Source organism: Choloepus didactylus, chromosome 1, assembly GCF_015220235.1.
Source record: "Choloepus didactylus isolate mChoDid1 chromosome 1, mChoDid1.pri, whole genome shotgun sequence".
Lineage (NCBI taxonomy): Eukaryota > Metazoa > Chordata > Mammalia > Pilosa > Megalonychidae > Choloepus > Choloepus didactylus.
In genome coordinates this window covers 170300459-170327988 of record NC_051307.1, presented here as the reverse complement: position 1 = coordinate 170327988, position 27530 = coordinate 170300459, and the positions used below count along the sequence as shown (strand labels likewise).

Genomic DNA, 27530 nt, shown 5'->3' with positions numbered 1-27530 from the left:
AGTACCATTTTCCCTGAAACTTTGATTAATTTTGTTTCTTGATATGAAAAAGGCAAAACAACACTCATTATTTAGTGTAAGTTGCAAAGAAAGTACAAGGTCATCTGAAGTAATAAAGTCCAAGGTTACATGGCTGCAGCTAAGAAACAGCAATAATGAAATTTATTAATTAGCTTCCTATTAATAATCTCTTGTCAAGAAAAATTATTTTTTAAGTATGTTTCCCTGCTTTTTTTTTTTTTTGGTAGTACTAGTGTATTTGATAATTTACACTTACATTTGAGATTCATCGGTTTTTCTTATAAAAAAAGAATCAGGCTAAGCCAACTCTTGCATATGCACAAACCAATAATCAAATGATAGTTGTCTCATTTAAAATAAAAAATAATGATGCTTCCCAGTAGAAATGTGATCATTAATTATTTATTTGTATTTATTTATACATGCACTTCTGCACAAAGAATTTGGGACAGCATACTTATAATTTAAATGACAGAATAACAAAGAAAATATAATTGAAATTAAAAACACAGCAATAGGACCAAGAAATAGGGAAATACAAATATCAATATAATTGCTTTGCTTGAACTTCAGATTTGGTTTCATTAATTGTTCTTTCTTATTTGAGACATGTCTTTGTTGCTAATCCACATATTAGATTTATTTCATGTGAAAATTAAGATGATTTAATAATTTTCAATTATGAACATTTATTTCAAGATAAAAAATTAACACAAGTACATAATGAAACAAGTAGGTGATATATGCACTTTCGCATCTATAGATAAAATATCAGAAAAGAAGTGTAGTATAAGATTATTTTCAAAGAGCTTTACAAACAATTGATCAGGCTATGTTTGTTTTAAACAACCCCACTTTTCCTTCAAAGATCTGAAAGGCAGAGAATGAAATCAACCTACATTTTTTTTCTACTTGCCCAACATCAATCATGGGTGACGGAATCTCTACGAGGTTGCTTTACATTGAAGTGTTTTAAACTAATACTGTACTCTTAAAGGGAGTTGAAGTTGCCATCTAAGAAAAAAAGAGACACTTTATTGATCCCTGAAGAGACGTTAAGAAAGCCAAAGATGGCATTCGCAGTCTGTTTGGCAGTGGCAAGAGCACAAGGAAAAGCTATTACTAAACATGGCTGTGCCCACCAGGATGCAATGAGTTGTACACATGATCTCATTTTGCTATTCCTGATACTATTCTTATTTACCATAAATCGCATAATATATGTTGGTAAGACAAGCAATGTTGCTTCTTAAAACAAAGAAATACTGGGTAAAAGAACTGATAAGTAATTAGCAAAGTAAGGTCACCTCTGGTCAAGTACATCACAATATTTATAAATCATGATGCCAAAGTGCTTACACGACCACTGAGCAAGACTCACACTTCTCAAAAAAAATGCCCCACAGTTTAAATGCTGAAGAGAGGCCCTGTAAATGCACACTACACCTTGGAAGCGCCTCATAATGTGGGATAATGCACATGCGTGTGCACACACACACATAACACATTGACAGCACTTTATTCTCTTCTTGCTTTATCGTTTGAAATTCTAAAAAGCAGGTTTTTTGACTGATAAGATTTCTTCTATGCCAGAAGCAAATTACCTGCTCTTCTAGCTTAAAGTTTGGAAGAGTTTTTTGTAGATTAAGAATATACATTGATAAAATGATATAGTATTTTCCAAGACCACAATCATTTGAAATTTTTAGAGGAGGGAATAGATTCATGTACATTATCACTGAGCAAGTCACTAAGTCTGAGAGCTTTAGTTGTGCCTTAATGGAAAATGTTGAATTTTTCCTCTCTAGTGAAAGGCTATGACTAGATGTCATGACTCTTATTTGGGACTTAAAATTAACTTCAAAAACAGCTTTACTTAAATCTGGTGAATGGCTGGGTAGTCCATCCTTTATCTCAATGTGTGCAATAATGTAATATCTTGATGAAAGTGTTTCTTCTGGTTAGCTTGTTTATTTTGTTTCTGGTCTAACAGAGACACTGCATTTCCTGTGTCTTTTGGGCTTCAGACCAAGAAATGCTTTCTTTATGCTGACTGTATGAAGGTGAGAGGAGATGTTTCAGAACAGGCCCTAGATTCTTGCTACTCAAAGCTGGGCATCACCACTGAGATAACAGGAATATTAAATCCCCACTCCAAATCTACTGAATCAGAACCTGTATCATGGCAAGATCCCCAACTGATGCAAATGCAAATTAAAGTTTAGAAATATTGCCATGGAGTACCTTCACTCTTCCCCATTCAAGTATATTCTTCCTGGCAGTTCCATTTAGAAAGAGATGTAGCTATGTGAACACTGGCCCACTTTCCAAAAGACATGAAGTAAAGCTAGTATTTTTAAATGATACTATTCTACTTCCTACGTACACGAACTTCTTTGTTCTGTGGAGACATCCACTTTCAGGGTCGGGGTGTTAGGATTGCTACAACAAGACTGTAAAGACAAAGGGAAAGAATTAATGCTCGGTCTCCAACATTCAAAAGAGAATATTTTATTCTGCAAAAAAATATAAAAGACTTGAATGCAAACCTTTATTAAGAGAAAAATATTTTCTACAATCCCTATCTTTCCCTCTTTTATCCTATCAGGAAGCAAGTGGATGCAGACCGTAAGTTTTTCCCATAGTGTAGAGAAGATACCCATCTCACCTACAATCTATTTATTTCATTAGTTTTATTTTGAAATAATTTTATACTTACAGAATAGTTGCAAAGATAGTTGCAACAATTCCCATATATTCTTCACCCCACTTCTTCTAATGTTGATATCTTACATAACCATCGTACAATGATCAAAACTAAGCAATTAACTTAGTACAATATATCAGGCGATTCACATTTCTCCACTTTTTCTACTAATGTCCTTTATCTTTTCCAGGATCTGACCTGTGATACCATGCGGCATTTAGTCATTGTATCCCCTTAGTTTCCTCCAGTCTATGACAGTTTCTTGGTCTTTCCTTGTCTTTCATGACCGTGACAGCTTTGAAGAAAATTGATCAGGGATTTCTGTAGAAAATCCATTAATTTGAGTTTGTCTTATGTTTTCTCACAATTAGACTTAAGTTTATGGATTTTGGGGAAGAATACCAGAGACGAGATATTAGGCCATGAATATGTATCCTTAATGTATGAAAGTTAAGCTGTGGAAATAAAAATCTAAAGGGTATTAGGGAGAGAAGGGAGATAAAAGTCGGACAAGTAGATGAGATGATAGGGTTCTAGGTTTTTGATGTCTCCTCCACGCACACTGGTTTTGGCAGAAACTCTGGGGAAGGGCAACTTTGTTACATATCAATAGGTATAAGATGACCAAGGTTATTGGGTTATCTGGCTCACTTCCCCAGATGTAGGCTCTAGGCAGTGGTATACTGGTAAAGTTTTAACAACAGACTCTTGGAAAGAGGTGGAGCCCTGATTTGCAGAGTTTGCTGATTTTCATTGTGTAAATACTCCCACCATGACTGATTTCAAGCTAAAAACATGATGTCACTGACCACAGAGTTGGAAAGAGCTGTGCGGTAATACACCATTAACTAGTATTTCCACAAAATCATTCAATAAACATAGATAATAGTAAAAACAGTAATATTAAAAAAAAGGATTTTTGAAGATTAATTTTTTAAAAAACATATTTTAACAGTATATTTATATAATTTAATTTTTAATAATGGCTGTTTTTAGCAACTGAGTTGAAAAATTCCTGCATGTTTAATAATCAGCTCAAATACTAGTGGCCTCAAGCATACCACTGATTCTAGGAGACTCGGACCTTTTGGCTTAGCCCCACACCCCATGTGGCTCAGGTGCAATGGTACAGAGGAGGCAGAAGAAGTTGGGCAGATAGAGAGGACTCATGGCCTTTGGGTGGGAAATTCTGGGGGACTCCAGAATTTCTCACTTCCCCAGTGAGAATGGCTGGTGGCCTGGCAGAGATCTTGGAGCAGGGAAATGGTGGTGGTGGTGGGGCTGGAACTTTGATAAGAGGGGAAATATACAGGACTATGGAAGCAGTGGTGAGGGTCAGCATGTTGTCCCAAAAAATCAGATGGGACCTAGTGGCACTCCAGCAGTCACAATCCCAGAGAGAAAATGAATCAAGCTCCTCTACAGAAGAGACCAATGAATATCCAGAAGACAGTGCATGATCCAAGGGTTCCACACAGATACATTAAGATCCCCCTCATACCCCCAGATGCTATCTTGATAAAGTTAAGAAAGAGGGAGTTGCAGAATCTGAGAAACACTGGGCATTTTCCTAAAAGAGACTGAGTCATCCATACCAGTGATCCTCTAGGTGCAGTCCAATGGCCAATGCCAGTCCAGAAACTGTTACTGGTCCAGAGGGAGATAAATAGAGATTGAGAATTCGTGTTTAGAAACGTTTATTGCAAGTTGATGTTGTCATGACATCCTAGCATATAATCAGTGGACTCATGTTATTGAACAGGCTATAGACTAGTTTACGTGTGTTGACCTGGAGGGTGAGTTGCTTGTGGCACACACACCATACTAGTCATACACACTAGACCCACATATTTGGTCCATGATCAAGTTGAAAAAGTGGCTAGATATTCTGAGAAGACTTTTAGATTATATAAGCCTTTTTAAACCATGATCTTTGGATGAGAATTAAACTCTGAAGAGTTTCAATCTGAGGTTCTCAAAGTGTGGTCCCTGGACCAAAAACATCAGCATCATCTGAGATCTTGTTAGAAATGCAGATTCTTGGGCCCCACCCCAGACTTACTGAATCAGAAACTCCCTGGGGTAGGGCCCAGCAATCTGTGTTTTAAAAAGTCCTCCTGGTTATTCTGGTGCATGCTCCAGTTTAAGAACCACTGGTTTCATGTTTAAAGTGAAAGAATGGCTTTTAAGCTGGAAGAGAATGAAACACTATTAATTAAGACACACTGTCCCTGCTAGAGTACAGGGATGGAAGAAGATCAGACCAAGGAGAAGAAAATACAGAAAATGAAACTATCTTTGCATATTTGAGTAAACACTGAGTGAAATATTCTGACTCTGTAATAGATATTTAGGCTAAGATGCTAAAGCTGAATACTTTTAGTGGTTGATCATTTTTAATTTTTCTCTACAAGCTTACCTATACTACTTGTGGCTCCACATTTCCAAGCATAACCCATTTCCCAGCCCACATCAGCGAAGAGTCACAGTAACAGTCATAGAAGAGTATATCTCTAGTTTTACTCCATCACACAATTCCTGGATTTCTGGCTTCCCTCACTTTCCCTCCAACTACAATTAACAGTTCAGGAGGCTCCTTCTTGGCTACCATGTGTCATCCATCATTTTCCCTTTCTGCCTGGGTTGCTCTCTACCCCCATCACTCTCATATGTAATTTTCTCTGATGCTTGTTTTCCTTCCTGGGTGTTTTAGTTTCCTAGGCTTCTCAAAGCAAATACTATGAAATGGGGTGGCTTTAACAATGGGAATTTATTAACCTAGAGTTTTGGAGGTCACAAAAATGTCCAAATCAAGGCATCATCAAGGCAATACTTTCTTCCTGAAGACTGGCTGCCTATGATCCTTGGCTCCACTGACACATGGCAAGGCACATGGCAGCATCTGCTGGTCTCTCTCTTCTCTTCTGAGTTTCATTGCTTTCAGCTTCTTGATTCTGTGACTTTTCTTCTCTTTCTTTGAATTTCATTCTCTTACAAAGTGCTCCAGTTATAGAATTAAGACCCATCCTGAATGAGGTGGGTCACACCTTAACTGATGTAGCCTCATCAAAAGGTCCTACTTTCAATGGATCCATACCCACAGGAATAGATCCTTCTTAAACAAGTTTAAGAACATGTTTTTTCTGGGGTACATACAGCTTCAAACCTCCAAACTCCACCCTCTGGACCCCAAAAAGACATATTCTTTCTATTTGCAAAATACATTCATTCCATCGCAATATCCCAAAAGCTTTAACTCATTTCAAAAACAAAGTCTCATCAAAATCGGTTATAGGTGTGGTCTGTCCTGGGGCATAATTCCCTCTGTCCGTGGACCTGTGATACTCAGCGAACAAGTTATCTGCTTCCAGTATGCAATGGAGGAACAGAAATAGGATACACATTCCCATTCCCAGAAGGAGAAATTGGAGGGAAAAAAAGGGGTCACAGGTCCCAAACAATTCCAAAATCCTGTAAGGCATACTCCATTAGATTTTAAGGTCTAAGTCTTCTATAGAACAAAGTTTTGTCCTCCAGGCCTGATGGTGCAGCAGTCCCACCCTTTACAAGTGCTTGCACAGTGGCCATGCTCTCTCTGAATACCGGATAAAGGCTCCATACTCTTCAAGTATCAGGATGGTGGCCAGGCTCTTCTGGTATACTGCGGCACAGGTTCCAGCCTCTAGCAACGGTAGGATGGCAGCACTCTTCCTAAACAATGGGGTGGAAGGCCCTTCCTCTCCAAGTGCTGGGGCAGTCTCACCTTTCCACTCATATGGGTGGGCCTGCTCTCTTGGTCCGAGAAGATGTCTTTGGTCCAGAATTCAGCTTCCATGGTTTTGCCCTTGCAGTGGTTTTTTCTTCAATATGCCCCTTTTCTGTCCCTTTTAGTCCAGGCTGGCAGTGATTCCATTCATACAAATCTCACAAAATCTTGTTGGTTTTGCATGTAGTACTCAAGGGTCCAAACCATCATACACTAGGACTTTCCACAGATCCTTCCTAGATAACTGCATTTCCAATTCTGACTTGCACTGAAATGGCTGATTGAGTTCATGTTCAATAATGCTCCTGACATGGAGCATTACTGTCTGGGGACTTGCTTTCCAGAAGCTCAGAATTTTCCAAACCATCAATTTCTGGTTTCTTTGTGCTCAGGACTGCAGTTTTCTGCTTATACCTCTCCTCTCACATTTTACTATAAGCTGCAAAGGGAAACCAGGCTGCATTTTCCACCTTTAGCATGGAAATCTCAGCTAAATGTCCAAGCTCATCGCTTTCAAATTCTGCCTTCCAACCGACATCAGAATTCAACTTTGCCAAGTTCTCCGCCACTTTAAAACAAGGATCACCTTTCTTCCAGTTTCCAATAACGCATTCATCATTTTCTTCTAAGGTTTCATCAGAAGTACCTTTAGCATCCATATTTCTACCAACAGTCTCTTCAAAGCAATCTGGGCTTTTTCTATCAAGCACCTCACAATTCTTCCAGTCTCTACCCACTATCCAATTCCAAAGCTGTTGCTATGTTTCGGTATTTGCAATAGCAGCATGACACATTTCTGGTACCAAAATCTGTTTTAGTTTTCTAGGCTGCTCAAAGCAAATACCATGAAATGGGTTGGATTTAACAATGGGAATTTATTAGCTTATAGTTCTGAGGCCATGGAAATGTCTAAAGCGAGGTACCATCAAGGCAAGGTTTTCTTCCTGAAGACCGGCTGCCAGTGATCCTTGGCTTCTCTGCCACATGGCAAGGCACATGGAGGTGTCCGCTTGTCTCTCCTTTCTCTTCCAGGTTTCACTGCTTTCAGTTTCTTGCTTCTGTGGCTTTTTTCCCTCTTTGAATTTCATTCTCTTACAAAGGACTCCGGTAATAGGATTAAGACTCATTGTGAATGAGGTGGGTCACATCTTAGCTGACATAGTCTCATCAAAAGATCCTACCTACGCTGGAACCCCACCACAGGAAATGATTAAGTTTAAGAACATGTTTTTCTGGGGTACATACAGCTTCAAAACACCACAGCAGGTAAGGTCGGTGTGGTTTAGGCTTAGGATTTGGCTGACCTGGACATCAGCCATGTCAAAGTTTAGAAGAAATTCTCCTCACCATACATGCTGTATTACCTTATGGGGGTGGGGGATAGGTGTTACCTGAAGGCTTACCATATCTTTTAGGGCAGTCCTTCTCAATCTTTAATGGGCATACAGATTACTGAGGATCTGGCTGAAACGCACATTCTCGACTAGCGGTAAGGGGTGGGCCCGAGGCCCTGCATTTCTAACAAGCTCCCAGGTGATGTTGCTGCTGCCAGTCTGTGGACCACACTTTAAGAAGCAAGGTTCTAGAGCAGTGTTCATTCTTCTTTCACTATGGCTTCTCTCCAGCTCTTGAACATGGGTGAGGTTGGAGAGTCTTACAGTGACCATTTGTTCTGGTTTGCAAGGGACTGTCTCTGTTTTAGAACTGTGAGTTCTGTGTCTCAGGAAACCCCCTCTGTCCCAGGCACACACAGATGACTGATCATCCTACCAGTCCCAAAACCACTTTGAAAAGCTCACATCCTACTTCTTCCTCTTCCCCTTCCCCAAATGGACTCATTGTGCCTTTATGTCTTGGGTCTTTCTTCCCTTAAGATAAATACTACCCCAGGAGTCTCATCATTTCTCTTCTACAGAATGCCCTCTCTTCTGGCAGAACCTGTCTTCACCAGCCCTGAAGATAGAGTTGGGTTTGCAGCCAGTGCAGCTGGCCCAGTCTTGGTGTAGAAGGTTCCATTAATGTTTCCTCACAGTTGGTCAGGACTAAGAGGCCTACTTACTCCCCTCTGTGTTGAGAGGGTGCGGTCATGTTTGAGAATTTGTTAGCATAATTTCACAAAACCATTCTCATACCACCTGATCTCTGCAGACCAAGTGGGTTTTTCCTAGGAACAATGCTTGCTCTGCTCTGGCTTTCATATGGTTATACAGACATTACCTGGAATTAGGCAAAATTGAAACCTTCATCTCTGGACTTCGCAAAATACAGTGTTTTCCAATATTTCCTATTGCCCTTTCTCTGTGGAAGCCATAAACTCTTTTAGGTACAATGACATGCCTCATCATCCAAGAATATGTCTGTCTACAGCTGAAAATTATGTCCACCCACAGCTAAAAACCTTTATTAACACTGAATTTCCAGCAGAATAATCTTCAAACTCCCCACTTTAGCACAAGGTAGTGACCCTCAAACTTTAGCATGCATCACTTTGGGGGCTCACTAAAAACAGAGTCCTGGGCTCTCCCTTAGCCCACAGAATTTCTGATCCAGTACCTGGAGGTGAGGCCAGAGAATGTGCATTTCTAATAAATACCCTGGTGATACCAAAGCTACTTGTCCACAGATCACAGTTGGAGAACCACTGGCCTAGTGGACCCATTCCATCCACCCATGGTTTACATTTCCAACACCCAGTTCTATTTCATGCTTCCTTATTCCTTATTTATAGCCTGTTTTCATTCATTTATTCACTCAATAATGACTCACTAATGGATTCATTCATTCAATCAATCAATGGTTCATTATTTCACCAAACATTTTTAAAGACCAATGTGACAGGCCCTGTTAAGTGCCCTCATGGAATGTATGGCACAAGGGAAGACAGAAAACAATTTACCCTTTTCATTTACAGAGTGCTTCGTGGTTTCCAAAGAGCTTCCACATATAAGCTCTCATTTGATCTTCTCCATAGCTCTGAAAGAATGACAGCACAGGAGCTTTTTTATACATTTCACAGGTGAGGAAATTTAAGGTCAAGCAGGAGAGGTAGCTCATCCAAGGTAGCCCAGCCCATGTCTTTCTATTCCTAGGCCAGCGTTTTTTACCCAATCATGCTACTTCAGCCTTGGATCACTGTATTCCTTCTCTTTGAAATGACCTTCCTGTCCAAATTGAACCTTTTCTTTAGGTCCCAAACACTATTTCCTTCATGAAGCCTTCCCTGGAAAACCCAGTTAAAGTAATTTCTCCTGCTTATAAACTAACAGAATATTTTATTTGCTCTCTGTACTGCCTTTTTTTTTTTTTTTTTTTTGTAATATAACCTCCCCTTCTGACTCCATTTTATCTCCCACAGGACCCAGTTCTTTGCTCATAGTAGACACTCAGGAAAGTGCTGATATATGACCTGATTGCCCATTAGAAAAGAGAATGCAGAAGGTTTTGAATAAATCCTGGAACTAATTACGGGGTGGGAGATAAACCTAGAAATGCCTCCATGACTAACCCCAAAAGGAATAACTTTAGCAAAAATGGAAGATTCAGACATTAAAGAAATTTGTTAGGCATCTGCCATATTGTAGAGCTAAGGATTATTAGGAAGTTTTACCAAAGGACATTGCCAATGAATGTCACATAAATTGAACAGCAGCAGTTAACAGATAGCTTTAGGGAAAAGGCAGACTCACCAAGGATTCACGTGTGGGTTCTACAGCTGAAGTCTTATAAGAACAGAAGCCTGTGACATTCTAGAAACCAAATAGACACATCAAAGGTGATTATTCTTACATATGTATGAAATAACAATCTGTATCCTTTCCTTATAAAGGTACTGCAATATCCCACCTGGTAAACACCTATCAGTTTAATTGCCAGGGGTTATTATAAGGTCTTATCATTTCATTAGACACTAAGATAACTGACAGTAAATCTTGAAATTTTAACAGAATTTTCTTTCTTTTTTTTTTTTTTTTTTAACAATTTCAATGAAATTGTTTCAAGTAAAGAGGAAATCTAACCAACACTTCCAAACGTTTTGGATCTTCCAGGTGGAAAAAAAGGTGAAAAACACATTTTCAGGCCTTCTGTTGCATTCAATTCCGAAAAATCAATTTGCTACAAATATATTTCTTAAACAGCTTTCTATTGTTACTCAGCCTGTCAAACAGGGGAGCTGGTAAAAAGTCATGCATCTAGAGAAGGGTAAAAATTAGGGAAGGAGATAAATATGTTCTCTGATTCAGTACTGATAATGTTAATGCAATACTGGCCTCAATGGGTAGTCACTCATGTACAAACAGGGAGCCTGAGCTTCTTAAAAAGACAAAGCACAACAGATACATGATTTCTGTCACTGTTTCTTGAGGTATCAGTATTAACCAATGGCAAGAACATTCCTAGAAACCTCTGTATTGGGTAATTCATAGTAAGAACAAATTAAGATCCATATATAAAAACAAAATTTATTGCTAATGGGTGTGCTTCTCTGAAGACTGGCTGGAGGGAACTGTCATTTGCCTGGACACTCAGAGGCTATAAAACAATGAAGTTTGTTTTTTAAAAAATAAAAATAACAACAATAACAATAACAGCTCATGCTTGCATATTTTCTAAGTACCAGACACTATTCTAATATGGATCAATTTATAAGCATATTTAATCCTCACACTCACCCTATGTGGTAGGTACTATAATTATCCTCATTTTACAGTAAAACTTAAAAACTTGGACTAAGTGTTCAATAACTTGCCCACACCACACACTGAGTAAGTGGTGACCCAGGCAGTCTGGTTCCAGAGCCAATGCTCTTACCTAATATACTGTACTGTTTTTTAATGGAGAGAGAGATCTATTTCTTCAATATAACACACATTACTAAAATTTTGAGAACTTGAGAAATGGAAGAAATGCACATAAAGTATTACTAACCTAACTGCTTTTATCCTTTTGAGATATTTGCTTTCAGTCATTTTTAGGGGTATATTTTTAGATTCAATGTTGTTCTATGATTTTGTTTTTTTTTTCTCTTCATTTTATATCTGAAGCACTTCCCATATTGTTAAACATGATTATCATTTTAATGCCTGCATGATATTACACAGACTGGGCATTCTGTACTGATTTAGTAAGACACAGGTAATTAGCTATGCAAGTTGCTTGTAATAGCTCAGGTTCAGGCTGTGGAGACAGAAAGTCTGGATTCAAATCCTTGCTCCTCTACTAACTAGCTATAAAATCTTGAGCAAGTTACTTGATCTCTCAGGGCTTCAGTTTTCTCATCTGTAAAATGGGATATTAATAGTAACTACCTTCTTGGGTTGTTGTGAGGATTAACTGTGTTAACTGAAGTAAAGAACTTAAAACATTGTTTGCAAACAGTTATTACTATCATAAATAAGACTGCAGTGAGCATCTTCATACATGAGGCAATTCATATTTTAAACCTTATTTCCTTCTGGGTCAAAAGATATAAATGTTTTTTGTTCTAATGCCTGATTTATGTTGCCAAAGTATTTCCAAAAGTGTTATATGGATTTATATGCCACCAGTTACACAAGAAAAAAAGTTTTTTTCAATGCACTTTCAGACTTTGGGTATTAGCATTCATTTTCCAAATGCTTTGTCTTCCAGCTCACCAATCTGTTTTCAACTGTGTCTAATCTGTTCTTAAACCCATCTATTTGATTTTTGTCAGTTTATTTTTCAGGTCTGGAATTTACATTCTATTCTTTATCATACTTTCCAGTAGTCTGCTAAAATCCTCTACCTTCTCATAATAATCTCTTTAACATATTAATCATGGATATTTTAAATCTGTTAATCCTATATATGGATCTTCAATGCCTGTTGTGGTCGTTTTACCTTACCTGCTGGTATGCCTGGTAATTTTTATTGAATCCTATACATTGTGTATGAAAATTTGTGGAGATTACTTGAGCTTCTGGATGAGTATACATTCAAAGCCCCAGTGATGCTTTACTTTCTGACAAGCAGTTAGAGTAGGTGAGAACTTTCTTGGGTTCCTTCTCTCTGGGCTCTTGGCCTCTCAAGCTTACTCCAGCTAGCAGCTCGGCAATGCCTTCAAACAAATGTTTGCTAGACTTTATCCAGCTTTTCTACTTATCCTTGGAGAACGAGTTGAGATAAATCAAAATAATCCGTAATAGCTGGGAGTATAAGTCCTTGACATTAATTTAAAAACAATTTATTAAACCTAAAGTACAACTTGGCTTTTCTTAGAGTATATTCATTTGATTATTAGTGAGGCTGAATGTTTTTATATATTTGCAAATTTGTTGTATTTAATCTTTTGTGAAATGTGATTCTATTCTTATCTCTTGTATTGGTTCCCAGTAGGGTTTTATTATGAGTTTGCATGAGCTTTTCGTATAATAAATGGTATTAACCCTTTCTATTATTATATTCAAATAATCGTATCAGGGCTACTGTTTGCTCATCTTATTGCTATTCTAATATAATCAAATCTATTTTATCTTTCACTTTGCAATTAGTTACAGCATTCTAAGGCTACAAAGCTATTTTCCCTTTAGACCTCCTATGGTTTGAATTTTGGCAATTTGTTATATGTGTATGATCACTGTATGCATTGTTTTTCCAAACTGTTAATCCCATGGTCCTTGTATGCAAAATGCTTTCCTTCTCCACTGATTTGTGCTGTTACCATTATCAAATATTTAATTCTTTTATATAATATAATTTATTTTCACCAATGTTTTTCCTCATTAATCAATCTATTTTAGTGCCAGTATCACATGGTTTTAATTATTATAACTTTTAATATATTTTAATATTTTATGACTAGTCTTTTGTCATATTATTCTTTCTCAAAATGAGTTTTTTCTATTCTTGCCTGACTTTTCTTCCAGATTTATGTCAAAATCAAGCTCCCCTTCACCACCACCTCAAAACGTGAAAAACAAAACAGAGTTTTAATTAGTTTTGCATTAAATATATACTTTGGGAAGAATTAGCACTTTAAAAATATTTTATCTTTTTAACCAGAAACATACATCTTTCAATTAAATTAAGATTTTTCTAGCTTTCAAAAATTTTATTTAGTTAGTTCTCATATTTCTGGTTAAAGTCAATCATAGAAATTAATTTAATCTGAGGATTTAATCTGAGGATCTTTCCATTTCAATAGGTAAATTTCATCATATATACTTCTCATAGTTTTTACGCTTCATTGGATTTTTTTTATCTTATTTTATGCTTTCTTCTTTTCAATAGTTCTTCTTTGTTTCCTTTACATTTTTTGTTCAAGTGGACTTTTTTTTTAACTTTTATCTTCTACAATTACTTACAAATATTGTTTTTAATCCAGTTAGTGTCTCCATTAAACTCAACTCTCCATAAACATATTCTTATCTAATGACTAGAAAATAAAGCAACAACTTCTAGTGCTTTTGTTTTCTCCTTCTCCTCTTTCCTTATTATGATCAGTAGAGACAGACCATTCTTTAAAAAAAAAAAAAAAATCCTCCTTTCAGGATTATTTTATTGAAAACTTTGCTTCTTTCATAACAAATATCTAGTCATTGCATCAATTCTTAATTCACTACAATTTTCTAAACAAATATTTTATTCATTTAGTTTACTTTATAATGCTTGGTTAGCACTAATAATTTTTTTTGAAATTCTCCATTCTTGAGACTTTATATTGCCTCACCTGTAAGTGGAATGGAAGATAACTCTGCAATTTTTGCAGAAAAAATCTCTTGGTTTTTATATTTTCTGACACCTTCCAGATTTGGAAATGTTGTTCTATTGCTTTTACACATAAACTGAACATTGTTTGGCAGAAAACTTGCAGAATCAAACTTGTTCCTCTTAAAATTATGTAGAAATTTACATGTGGTCATTAAAAATTTCTCTTTCTATGTTGGACTTCCCCACCTGGGTTATTGCTGATTTTCTCAAGCTTTGAGTGAAGACTGCCAATTTGGTGGGTTGAGCCCTTGATCTGGGAGCTTTCTCTTATGAGGCTTGTTGCTGCAAAGGAGAGGCTAAACCTACTTAACAATTGTGCCTAAGAGTCTCCCCCAGAGAGCCTCTTTGTTGCTTAGATGTGGCCCCCTCTCTCTCTAAACCCACTGGGCAGGTGAACTCATTAACCTTTCCGCTACGTGGAACATGACTCCCAAGGGTGTGAACCTCCCTGGCAACATGGGAAATGACTCCTGGGATGAGCCTGGACCCAGCACTGTGGGATTGAGAAAATCTTTTTGACCAAAAGGGGGAAGAGAGATGAAATAAAATAAGGTTTCAGTGGCTGAGAGATTTCAAATGGAGTCGAGAGGTCACTCTGGAGGGTATTCTTATTTGCTATATAGATATCACTTTTTAGTTTTTGGTGTGTTGGTATGAATAGAGGGAAATACCTGCAGCTGTCAAACTGCAACCCAGTGACCTTGATTCTTGAAGATGATTGTATAACTATGTTGCTTGCACAGTGTGACTGTGTGTGAAAACCTTGTGGCTTGCACTCCCTTTGTCCAGTGTATGGACAGATAAGTGGAAAAATGGGGACAAAAATTAGATGGAGAATAGGGTGGGATGAAGGGTATGGAAAGTTTTGAGTGCTCTTTTTTTGCTTTTATTTTTATTTTGGAGTAAGGAAAAGGTTCAAAGATTGATTCTGGTGATGAATGCACAACTGTATGATGGTGCTATGAATAACTGTACACTGTGGATGACTGCAGTGTGTATGAATATATCTCAATAAAACTATTTAAAAAGTAAATGAAAAATGGGGGGAGAAGGGGAATAGGATGCTTTGGATGTTCTTTTTTACTTTAATTTTTATTTTATTCTTTGGAGTAATGAAAATGTTCAAAGAATGACTGTGGTGATGAATGCACAACTGTGTGATGACACTGTGAACAACTGATTGTACTTTGGAGGACTGTATGTTATGTGAATATATCTCAATAAAATTGCATTAAAAATTACACAGAGAAAATGTAAAGAAATAAACATGTTGAAGAAAAAATTCTCTTTCTATATAAGAAATAGGAGGGCAATTTACAAAAGTATATATGGTTTTCTTCTTAGCTGGTTATAGGAATTTTCTTTGTTGTATAAATTTAAAAATTACCATTCTTTGTCTGGGTATTGATCTCTATTCCTTAATTTTGCTCAAAAAGAACCTTTCAATGTCAGCACAACTTTTATATAGAGAAAGTTTTCTTCTGTTGTAACTTTTATTTTTTACTTCTGATCCATCTGTAGTATTTTCAAGGGAACATCCATTATTTTATTCACATATTCAAGAAATATTAATTTAAAACTAATAGTATACTCTATGTGTTAAGTCCTCTCTTAGGGGTAGGGTAACAAGAAGATATTTCTCCCCCCACAAGGAGCTTACATTTAAATTAGATCTCCATAGTTTGTCTATCCAATTTCCTCTTATCCTTTTAAATCTTTTTTCATTTCCTTCGAATATGAGGAATATGAGATGAATATTTCCTTTATTTTCCCTTGGATGCTTGAACTATTTCTCAAGTTTTTCCTCTATATCCCTGATTTCTCTTTCTGCAAAGCAGAAATTTCACCAACTGCATTGGGTCACACTCTATTTTTATTATACCTTACTCTGGTTTAATTGAAAAAACAATGGTCTATCCTGCCATGTGGTTACAGTTGCATTTCTAAGAAACCTGATACTATCAAAAGGTTATAAAAACAAGTATTTCAAGGAGGAAAAAGGGTTAGGGGCTAAGAAGTTTCAAATGCACAATAATAAGATAAATTTTTCTACAGTAATTTCAATAATGTGTTTTTATAGCTCTAAGTGTTTTTAACACAGAGTTCTTTTTAGTTCTAAGTGTTTTAAATTTTTAGCTTCTACATTTAGATCTCTAATCCAATGCAAATGAATTTTTTATATGGTGGGAGGTATGGATCAAGGTTTATTTTTTTCCACATGGATATCCAGTTATTCCAGCACCATTCGTTGAAAATACTTTCTTTTGCACATTAAATTAAATTTGCAAATTAAAAGCAATAAATTGGTCTACCAAAACCAGTTAATATGATCCTAAACATTACTGATCAAGTCCTTTACAATGTAGTATCAGCTCATAGACAAGGAGTTTCTAGGACCATAAAATAAATTACATATCAGTTTCTGATTTTCCATGGTAAAGTAAAGACTATAACACCAATTGAACAGCCAGCCATTCAAACACATCTATTCCAAATTTGTTTATGGAACAACTTCATTTCTACATGTAGAGCCCTAGTCCTAAATATGCGATCATACAATACCAATAATAGCCAAAGCAATGAGAAAGAAGTACCTTAATGTATCACTGCTGTTATCTCTAATTCCATCTACAAAAACCTCAGTAAGTAGGAGAAATAATTAAGCTCTTGTATGGAGATGACCAGTTACTGGTAAATTTTGGGTGTTTGTGTATGTTTATTGCTCCACCTCCAAAACTTGCAAGGAAACCCAACTAAGTGGGATCCCAGGAGGTAAAGACCCAGTGCACCAGGCATTGTTAACCAGAGAGGGAAGGAGAAAATAAAGAACAAAGGAGAACATTTTTGTGATGCTCGTGTATTTCAGATCACCAGTGCACAAGGCCTAAGAAGGCACCAGAGGAAAGCCTATTGTGCTTGACATTTAGAAATGCAGTTCTGATCAGGGGCAATTTTTACTCTCCTAGCATAAGAAGCTCCTAAGATGTGTGAGGTCCAGCAACACAAAAGGCCAGAGAGGGGTGAGAAGCAAATCTGAATTGATGAAGCAGACCTTTCATTACTTCCAAAATCTGGAATATGCTTATTTCTTACATTTTAATTAACAATGCATGGAAAGTTCTTTCTTTTTCAGATGATTCCAAAGCTTTTTAAAAAGGAATTCGTTGGAGGAGTGCTCACATACTGCCGCTCATTTGGTGTCCTCCCAGAAGCCCCCCAAATTGGAATTTTAAAATATGCACATTGGAATGAAAAGCTGGTTAAAAACAGTTTTGTTAAATAAGTCTGTTTTTTAACTCAATGAATGATTTTAAAAATTAGCTTCATTGTTTTTTAATTTACCATCTGCTAACTCAATAAATATGAGTTCTTAAAGTTAACCTAATTGTCTTGGAATTTGCTGCTTTTGAAGTTGATTAAAGTTATTTACATTAATTTTATTGTACATTCAGATTAGAACAAAGCATTCTGCATTTGGATAGATCTCAGCTAATAATTTACAAATAAATGTCCCTATTTATAAAATGGACCATTTTTGTTTATAGGCCTTAATACATATATATATATATATATATATATATATATATATATATATATCAGTCAATATGTAGAGATGCAGAGATGCTGATATTAGATAATCAAAGATATAGTATATCAATACGCCAAAGCTTATGGCCATTAAAAATTGTGACCAAGTACAAAATTCTCATCAACGCTGTGCCTAATGATATCTAATTTTTATGTCTAATGAAGAGGAAATGTAGAAAGGACATCAACTGAAATGCAGTCTCTTTTCACCCTATATTTACATAAATGCAAGGAGCTGCTGTTTCTTCAAATATTGTCCTGCCTCTGACAACAGTTTTTTGGACCCAAGTGGACCAATCAGACTTTTCCCAGGATTGTCAAAGACAGAGGGATGGGTTTTTCTTTGGGTGGCTCAACTGGAACACCCATGGCTCAAGAACAACTAGCAACCACGATCTGCCATGTGAACCGAGGAGAGTTGGATGGCCATGAGGAATAGACTAAGATGAGAAACGGAGAAAGAGGATTTACTGGATTCCTTACAGGACTTCAATGCTTTTCCTGTTCCTAGGGCCAGTTGCATCCCTAACTTTGGATATGATAAAAAGCCCCAATGTGCTTCCATGAAATTCCCCTTTTCACCTAAACTGCAGAGTCAGCTTCTATCACTTACAAATCAAAATAACTTGACCTAATACACAAGAGAGGAAATTCCCGTAGTGGTAATGATTGTTAATCAGGGATTTCCAGGCTTCACTCCTCATCCTGCTTTCCTTCAGATATGCATACGTTTTTAATTTTTACATCTAATAGACAAATTAGATAAATTTTTCTTTTGTGGTTATTGTTTTCTAGGAATTGTCTAAAACCTTTGTCTATCCCCAAGTTTTGTTACACATTTTTTTATTCTAAAAGCTTTATAGTTTCAGCTTCTATATTTAGATCTATAATCTATCACAAACGGATTTTTTGTGTATGGTGGTAAGGTCAAGGTTTATTTTTTCCACGTGGATAGTCAGCTATTCCAGCAGCATTTGTTGAAAATACATTCCTTTGCACATTGGATTGCTTTGATGGACGTGAAAGTGGGAGGTGTGGAGAGGCCATCTGAGACTAAATTAATGACAATGCTAAGATGAAGAGGTAGAGCTGGGAATGATTTTATTAATGAGTTTAAAAAGAAGATAGTAGCTTCTTCATTTAACAAAATGGGTTAATCATTCATTAATAATTCATTCATCAGAATTAACTTTTTCCATGAACTCACATGTAAGGCATCTAAGACATATCTATCGACTAATGATCAACTCAGATTTCTGTCCCATGCTGTTCCCTGCTTCCCCTTTCCATTGTCTGTATAAAGTGCATCCGTTTATGCTATCAGCATTAAACGCAGCCAGGTATGTTGAGAACAAGGCTGAAACAGGCTATGTTGGCCCAAGATTATTAAATAAAACCAAACCGATAATATTCAAAGTAGGATTCAACTGCTGGTCCTGTTTGTCAGTCTTACCTTTTTGCACCCCAACTGGATGGAGCTTTTGCTGTCAAATGCACAAACCAGCTTCCAGGTTATCTCACGAAGACCCTGGAGTAATAATATTGTATATTTGAGATGACCTCAAAGTGTGAGTGATTTTCAAAACGCAGGCTCAAAGTCCAGTAATTCTCAAAGTTTAGGTCACAGATCACCTGCACATGAACCACTCAGGTTACTACTTCCCAACCTTCATGGTGCACATAGGAAATATTCAGTATTTGTCTAAAAACACTGGGGTAAATGGATGAGGCAAGTTGCTCAGGAGTTCTGACAACTGAGACCCTAGCTATGCCCTCCTGGTCACCTTAATATCTTGGCACACTGGTCACTCTTTGGGGACATAGCAATTGGATCATTCTCATCTAAGCTCTTCCAAAAAATTCACAGCAGTGGATGGCAATCTATAGTTTTGGCTAATAAGCATGCATTTTCTGTTTTTCTGGAAAAATAACCTCCAATTTATCTTGGATAATGATCCTTCCCAGATTGCCAGGATTTGTGTGGGGTGGTTGCACACCCAAATCCAAGGGTAGGCATCTGACCCCAAGTTAGTCAGTTCAAGAACCACGGGCACGAGACCATGACGATGAGTGCAGGTATGATAAAATTTGATCCAGTGGCATTCAGACCTAGTTCTTTTGCTGGAAATGTTGAGAAAGAGGCAGGCTGTTTGTGCTGGGGTTTTCATGCTGAAGAAGGGAAGCCTAGAGGGATTGGTAGCTCTTATTATAGTGAAGAGAAAGCTAGACTGAGAAGAAGTTAAAACAGAAGTTAAAACAAACATGAGACAGAAGAACGCAGAACCAAGGGATGGTTGGGGACATTATTTACACAACAAATCCAAGTATGCCTGAAACAGTCCTTATTGTGTATTTTCCAATTTATATGGTAATGGGGTCTCCAAAATGGAAAAAACAAACAAATAAACACCAAAATCCAAAAACCTTCCAATCCCAGCTTGTTTCTACCAACTCTGAATTTCTGGGTAAGAAGCCATGAAATCTGCAATTTTAATAAGCACTCCATTTAATTTCTATACCTACCAAAGTCTGACAACTACTGATCTATCCCCCTTATTTTATAGCTGAGGAAACTGAGGTTTATGAAGCCTAAGTACCTTTCCCAAGAGTGTTCAACAATGTGTATCTATACTACATGCCTGCCACTATTATAGATGTGTGGGAATCATCAGTGAAAAAAAAAACAACAACAAAGAGCCCTACCCTTGTGGATATAAACAAACTACTGGATTCGAAACAGAACCAGAACTAGAGTTCAGCTCAGCTCTTTTCCTTCTGGTGGCTTGATTTCCCTAAGGTCATGCTCTAATACTTTTCCTTCCTTACTCCAATTGGTTTTTGTTCTAAAATTGAACATTTACTAAGTGGCAAAGGTTCTACATTTGGGCACAGGCACTACACACAAAATTAGGAGGTGCTTTCACAATTCTAATGTAAAGATTTCTGGGATAGATGGTCTGGTATTTTGCCATCATTTCCACCAAAGTAACAGAGGAGAGAAATCAGCAGAAGGAAGTGACCACAGTATTTATCCTTCCTCTCAAAGTCTCGAGCAGCCAAAAGATCTTAGAAGACTCCGTTTTTGTTAAAAATTCTCACAAAATGTTGCATTCAATTTCATTATATGTGTATTTCTTTTAATAGAAAAGTAATTTCTTCTGAAATATTTACATTAAAAAATTAATATTCCAGAAATAGAGGCCATAATTATTCTTTAGCTTTGTGCACGCCTTGCATACCATTGAGTCACCCAGGAGGTATTTATACATATCCCAGTCAATTCATTTTTCTATTCTTGTTTATACCCCTGGATTTCTCTTCTATTACAATAAAAATGACAAAAATAAAATTAACTGCAACGGAAACAATGGTTAATCTTTATTGTGTCCTGACAATGTTGAATCACTGTGCATCTTTTAGCTTGAGGAGGTGCATTCTATTATTATCCCCAACATACAGATAAGAAAATTGAGGCAGAAAGGAATTAGAAGACTTGCTCAATGGCAAGCAAGTAGTAACTAGTTGAACCAAGAGTAGAATCCAGGCAGTTGGACACCTAAGGCTGCTTTAGCTGCACACATTTATTTATTCTGAAGTTCACTTAAAAATATTGTAATTTGCTCATGCTGCCTCTTTGTATTCAAAATTCATTGAACTCATAAAGTAGTGAATTTTATTGTATATAAATCATACCTGAACAAAGTTGAATTAAAAAATTATAACTTGTAGAACTGAGTTATAAAGACTTTAAAGACCAGATTGTCTGATGAATTGAGTGGCTTTAAAAATATGGATGTGCCCATGGAACTATACCCTGCTAGAAATCTATCACCAAGCCTTATGAAAGGAGAACTAGTGTTTTTAACACTTGAAAGTTTATGGGAGAGTGTGGAGTGTTTTTGCAGGATTCTGACTGTTGAGTGAGAGGCAAGTATGGTTTCAAAGTAAGAGACGAGCCAGAAAGAATGAGTTAGTGGATTCAATTTTTAAAGCAACAAATTAAACATCCTCAAGACATTCTTGGACACAAAGCTACAGGATGGACTGAGCTATAATATACTCTGGAGGGCAGTAATAAAGGGTGTAGGGTTTTACAGAGTCTGAGAGGACAGGGTTTTCGGACCTAGTACAAGCCTCATCTGTTTAGCCAGCATTTATAATGTGGGATGATCAGTGAGCTTAGTCACAGACAACAGATATTCTGATGCATTGCTGATCTCTCTTTGTGTTCTGCACTCAACGCTTTATGCATTTTTAAAAACCAACAGCACTTATCATATAGGGATAGAGAAAAATTTTATATGATCAATGTAGGATTATAGTGCTCTTGAAAAATAAGCAGTCTAACAAAGGAAGTACATGGCCTTAGAAGAAACACTCAAAAAGTATATTCTCTTTCTAAAACTTCAGCATAAAGTTTTATGTCCTTTCATTCATTAACTCTGCAAATACTTATTTGGACCCTTTTATCTACATGGAAAGTTGGGTTCTATAAAATGGGCACAGTGTTATAAAGTGCTTTGTATATCTCTCAAGTGATTACAGAGCATCAACTACAGCCTCCTAGGCTCCAGACACTTCCTGTCTACCTTGCCACCAGATTGAGCTTTCTAAAGAGATCTGATGGTGTTATTCCCACCCTCACAAACCTTTAATGACTCCCTGTCCCATAGAGCAAGAAACATTCACTGGTGGCCTTTAGGCTGGCTTTGACTTGACGACATTATTTTCCCCAACATGTGTACTTTAAAATGTAGATAAGTTGTCAACATTTAATACTTTGTTCATATAGATCCAATTTTCAGCTTTTCTTTAAAAACGAGAAGATCAGACAATTGGCATCATTGACACTGGTGCTATCCCACTCAGAGAATGTATTCTCCAGATTTCCACAGTCTGCACTTATATCCACGCCTGTCCCAAAGAAGACATAGGAATTTACAAATCCCCGTTGTACTGATGAAGTCCAAACTCCAGACTTTGTCTGAAGGCCTGTCACAATTTGGTGCTCTTTGCTTTCATCTTTCACAAAGAATCCAAGTTCCAGTTACACCGAATTCCTTGTAAATTCCTCAACACCAAGCTGTGCCATCCTCAGTGCCTTTGTGCGCACTGGTCTCCCTGCTCAGAGTATCCTCCCTCCATTTTCCTTTTCTGCCTAGAGGAGTCTCTCTCTCAAGACTTAGTTCAAGTGTCAATTCCTCTATGGAGCTTTCCTAAATCCTGCCAGACAGCTTTTTGCTTCTTCTCAAGTGTTCCCACGGCTCTCTGAGCCCTTAGCACTGTAATGCGTTTTCACATCTATCTGCCCAATAGGAAAGTGTGTTCCTTGAAGAGGAGGACTTTTAGCTACCTCAATGTCCCCAGTGGTAAACAGAGTGCCTGGCACCTGGTAGGTACACAGTCAACACTTACCGAATGAATAAATAGATGGATAAATGAACGAATGAATACTTCTAAGAGAATTTTTTATTTGTGTCGCAAGATTATATAAAGCATTTGACATTTAAAAATAAGGGAATGACTCAAGACCAAATTTCAAATTTTTATAATGATCATGACATCTTCAGATACCAGTTGTTAAAAGTTCCTGTTTATTGTGTCCTTGCCAGGAAGACAAATCTTGAGAAACTAAAATGTATATAATATTAGCAAATATATAAAGAATGATTTAAAATTGATACAGCACCACAATGGGGGGGGGTTGCTCTATGCTGCATTCAAAGAGTGAGTAGGTGGTGAAAGAAGTTACACCCTGTCTTCCGGTATTACCGTTGGAAACAGTGGCAGGAGTGGATTGCGTAGCTGGTAAGCCATCAGGTGGACAAAATTACTTTGGGAACAATAGTCTTTAGAGCTGTGTACCACAGCACTCTACACTGGGGCACAAGCTAGGCTGCACTATCTGGCCCCCTTGTGGTGGTTCTGTGGAGCCAGGCAACTAGTTCTGACCAATTAGTTTATGATGTGTGCCACTTGAGGATCATAGCATTTAAAAGACAGCATGAGACCTTCCAGAATAGAGTGATCTTTCTTTTTGCCATAACAACATGAAGCATTCAAGATGGTGGCTGTCCCACCAGCTTAGGACCCAGAGTGAGGAGACATCGAACAGTCCAGATCACCTGTAATGGACTCAGCACAACCAAGAAAACAAATTTTGCTGCTATGTGTCACTAACAGTTGGAATTGCTTGTTACTCCAGCATAATATAGCCCATCCCGACATAGCAGATTTGGTCTGTTTTGCTGTTGTGCAACTAAGACTTCCAGTTGGAAGCTTCAGGAAAACCAACTCTATGCAATAAAAGAAAAAAATTAATGAAATGTTTAAAGATGGAATGAACTTTTGCAGCAATTATTCATTCATCCACCCAATATATATCAAACTCTACAGATAAAATCCTGGCCTTATAGTGGCAAGTGGTGAATTCCTGGTCACATAAGATATCTTCACTGTATGGTCCCTAAAGGATTGACTGGACAAATTAGTTTTTAAAACACCTTCCAACCCAGAGATTCCACTTTTGGTCTAAAAAGAAAAAAATCTATTTTCTCTAGGATTCCTTGAATTCAAATGTACTGATTCATTGAATTTCTTTTCACATTTTAAATGTCATTTTCCTCAAATATGTTCCTTGAGGGTCAATATTGTTTTATCCTTCTTGCATCTTTCTCATACTATTTAGTAGGCAATACTTTATTGCATAAAATTTTATTTTATTTTTATTGTCTATTCTCCTAGGAAAATAATCGGTGTATCTTTTTGACCTTATTGACCACATGCTGTTTTTCAGAGTTACTTCTCTTTCAACTATTTACGTTAGGCCTGGATTTGTTAAAAAATCTAGTAGTATAATTACATCTGGATTTGTTTAAAAATCTAGTACTATAAATGTATTATTCTAATTACTTTCAGGACAAAACGACTTTTTCTTCTGAAGAAGGCCTTAGCCCTATGCTATTGAATTTGTTGGCAATTACAATATTTCATTAATACCTCCATTTTGTAAGTTTTTAATGAATTCCTAAAATGTGCCAGGAGTAAGGGTTTACATAAGTTTATCAGAATATATTACTTAATTCACTGCATCCAACATTTCATAATTCTATATTATAATATATCCTATGATCTCTGTATAAGGCCCTTTGTTGTTGGTGGTGGGGGTTGGGGGCCAAATGTTCCCTTGGTTTAACTCATGAGAGCATGTCACAGCTTAAATTCTGTGGGCATATTTGATAATCTGGGGAAGTGCTTGAATATGCAAGAGTATGTAAGGAAGAAAAAAACCTTTTTTTGTATCTCAATTTCTGTTAAGCTTCATTTTGGGCTTTCAGAATTGGAGAATCAGCTGCTTGCTATAAGAAATTGCTAATAAGCAATAATTAAAGACTGAGAATTTATTCTTTCCATTTCAAACCTGATGTCATTCCCAGATGGAGATATCCATGCTGGTTAGACAAGTTAGCATTTTGGTAAATTAAGGCAGGAGATTTGGTGTCTCGTGGGATGTGTGGAAGCAGAAAGTGGTCTAGATAGGAAAACTTGTTTTTTATTTTTGCCCATTGCAATCATTTATACCTTCCTGCTTTACAAAACTAGGAGTTGAGGTGAACACTCATATAATACAAAATAAGGGCTAGTTCTCTAAAAGAACACTATAATTCCTAACTTTCTGTACTCTTATGTCTTCACAATTGCTGTCTCTGCACAAAATGACGAAGTGAAAAAGAGGGATGAATTCCAGTGAATTCAATACCCATCGACAGAAAAGAACTGGCACATGAGAAAGCAGTATGAGTACATGCGCTATTCTCCTTTATTTAGAAAAACCACACAAAAACACAGCACAGTATATGTGTTTGTTCCCAGGGCTTTAACCTGGAATCAACCACTGTGTAAAAAGATAAAATAAGACTGCACGGATATCGGGATTTTCCCAGAGTGCTTTATTCATAGGCATCTGACAGAAGAGGACCTAACCGAGCTTTCAGGAAAATCTGAATTCTCAGCCCACAGTCACTTTCCAGGAACTTCACTGCTAACAGTACTCTGCGCTGGGGCGATGGAGATTTTAGCAATCTCTTTCCTGCTTCCATAGTTTCCTTCTCTCTAAATACAATTATTTATGGAGACTTAATGAGAGAGCAAGCCTTGTGTGAAAGGAACTCAAGAAAGCGCAGCTTCTAAAAATACTCTGAGGCAGCTCTACAGTCCTTATTGTTACAAACTGACATTTTGCAGTTCATGCCATTGAACCTCACAACTCCACTCTTGCCAAACACAGATACACTCACACACAAGCGCACAGAGAGAAAAAGTAAAGGCTGGTGTTTTTCTTTAACCTTGAGTAAACAGTAGTAATTTTCTGTTGTCATACTCAATGCAAATTTCCTAGTCAACGACAACACAGTGCAAAACAAAAGACTTGTTAGCTTCCTTAGAGGTGGGTGGGGAGGAATGGCAGGAAAGGAGGGGGTAAAGTTAATTGAGTTTCATTTAGCCTGAGGTCCTGAGCCTGTTGTCATCCTGATCTTAACGGAGGCTGGTTTAGGGGTTTCTGTCCCATACTGGAAGGCTCCCTCGTCCCTTCTCCTCTCTTGAGTCCTATATGAAATCTTCATTTCTTGCCCTCCTTGCTCCCAGTTTTTTGGGGGAAACTGGACATCAGATTATGCGTCCCTTTCCAGTAAGATGAAAAAGACAGCTGCTGACGGGAAGATAAATATTGAAATAAACGGCCTGGGGCGCATCGTGGGAGGTCTGCAAGAGAAACACCTGCCTACCCCTCTTAACGCTACCTGCTCAATTGGGGTGCAGCGCTCCCGGATGAGGGGCCCGGAGAGGCAAGGGTGGAGTGCAGACAGATGGACAGAGCAGGCAGTAAGGAAGGAGGCCCTCTAGGAAAGATCGTCTCGACCAAACATTGGCAAGAAAAAAAAACTGGCCCACATCACATGCCCCTAGTGGGGAGCGATAAACCCCACGCAGGCTGGGTTTAGGGGTGGGTAAGTTGGGGCCTCTCACCTGACTTCCTCCTCCGTTGGCACACCCGGAGCGCGCACACTCGCTTCAGTCACCCCTTCCTCCGCAGCCCCCCCCCCCAATAACCCGTAAAACAACGAACAACAAGAGGAAGCCGCAGGCGGCAGGAGGAAGGGTGCGCGTGGTGGGGGCCCCGAAGAGGTGAGGGGGGCAGGGTTGGCGGGCGTCGAGACCCGCGCCGCGCACCCCCAAGCGCCAACACTTACCCCTGGCGGCCGAGGGTCGGGTCTTCAGCACCAACTCTATTGCGCGCCGCCTCGCCCACCCTCACCCCTCGGGCCTGTGACCCCCCCACACCCCGGCCAGCGAGCTGAGAGGAAGCCTGGGAGCGGTTTGCGGTGCTCGGGTTCGGCTCGGCTCGGGCTCCCCTAGTGCGCCAAAAGCTGCCGGCGGCCGCCGAAGGTCCACCGCCAGGGGGAGAAGCTTGGGCAGGCGCTGGGGAGGCGGGCCGGGCCCTGGGTGCCCGACCGGCCGGCCGGCGCGCGCCGCACACGCTCGGAATCGGCAGCAGCGCGGGGTCCGCCAAGTCCTCGTACGTAGCTTGCCGGGTCAGAGGCGCCGCGGCTGGATGCGCGCTCTGGCTGGCTGCGGGCTCCCGCGGGGGGCGCCCCGGCAGCTCCGGTGCGCCTCCGGACTGCAGGCACCGCGACCGCGGAGCGGAGAGCAGCTCCCACT

General features: G+C 38.2%; 1 protein-coding gene and 1 long non-coding RNA gene across 3 annotated transcripts in view; one reads left to right on the top strand and one right to left on the bottom strand.

The window, feature by feature from the left end:
- Positions 1 to 407: 407 nt before the first annotated feature.
- Positions 408 to 27530, bottom strand: LOC119541550. Of its 2 annotated transcripts, XR_005218304.1 has the most exons (5): positions 27062 to 27530; positions 19264 to 19338; positions 10181 to 10240; positions 4324 to 4375; positions 408 to 2474 (listed from the first exon to the last, which is right to left on the bottom strand). It is a non-coding gene; the product is annotated as an uncharacterized LOC119541550 (long non-coding RNA). The 2 variants fall into 2 exon arrangements; XR_005218303.1 differs by lacking the exon at positions 4324 to 4375.
- SATB1 (SATB homeobox 1) overlaps positions 26977 to 27530 on the top strand; it is a 97172-nt gene continuing 96618 nt past the window's right edge. The window contains exon 1 of the mRNA XM_037845639.1: positions 26977 to 26996. The gene's annotated coding sequence lies outside the window, so the exon portion shown is untranslated. The remainder of the gene's footprint in view (positions 26997 to 27530) is intronic.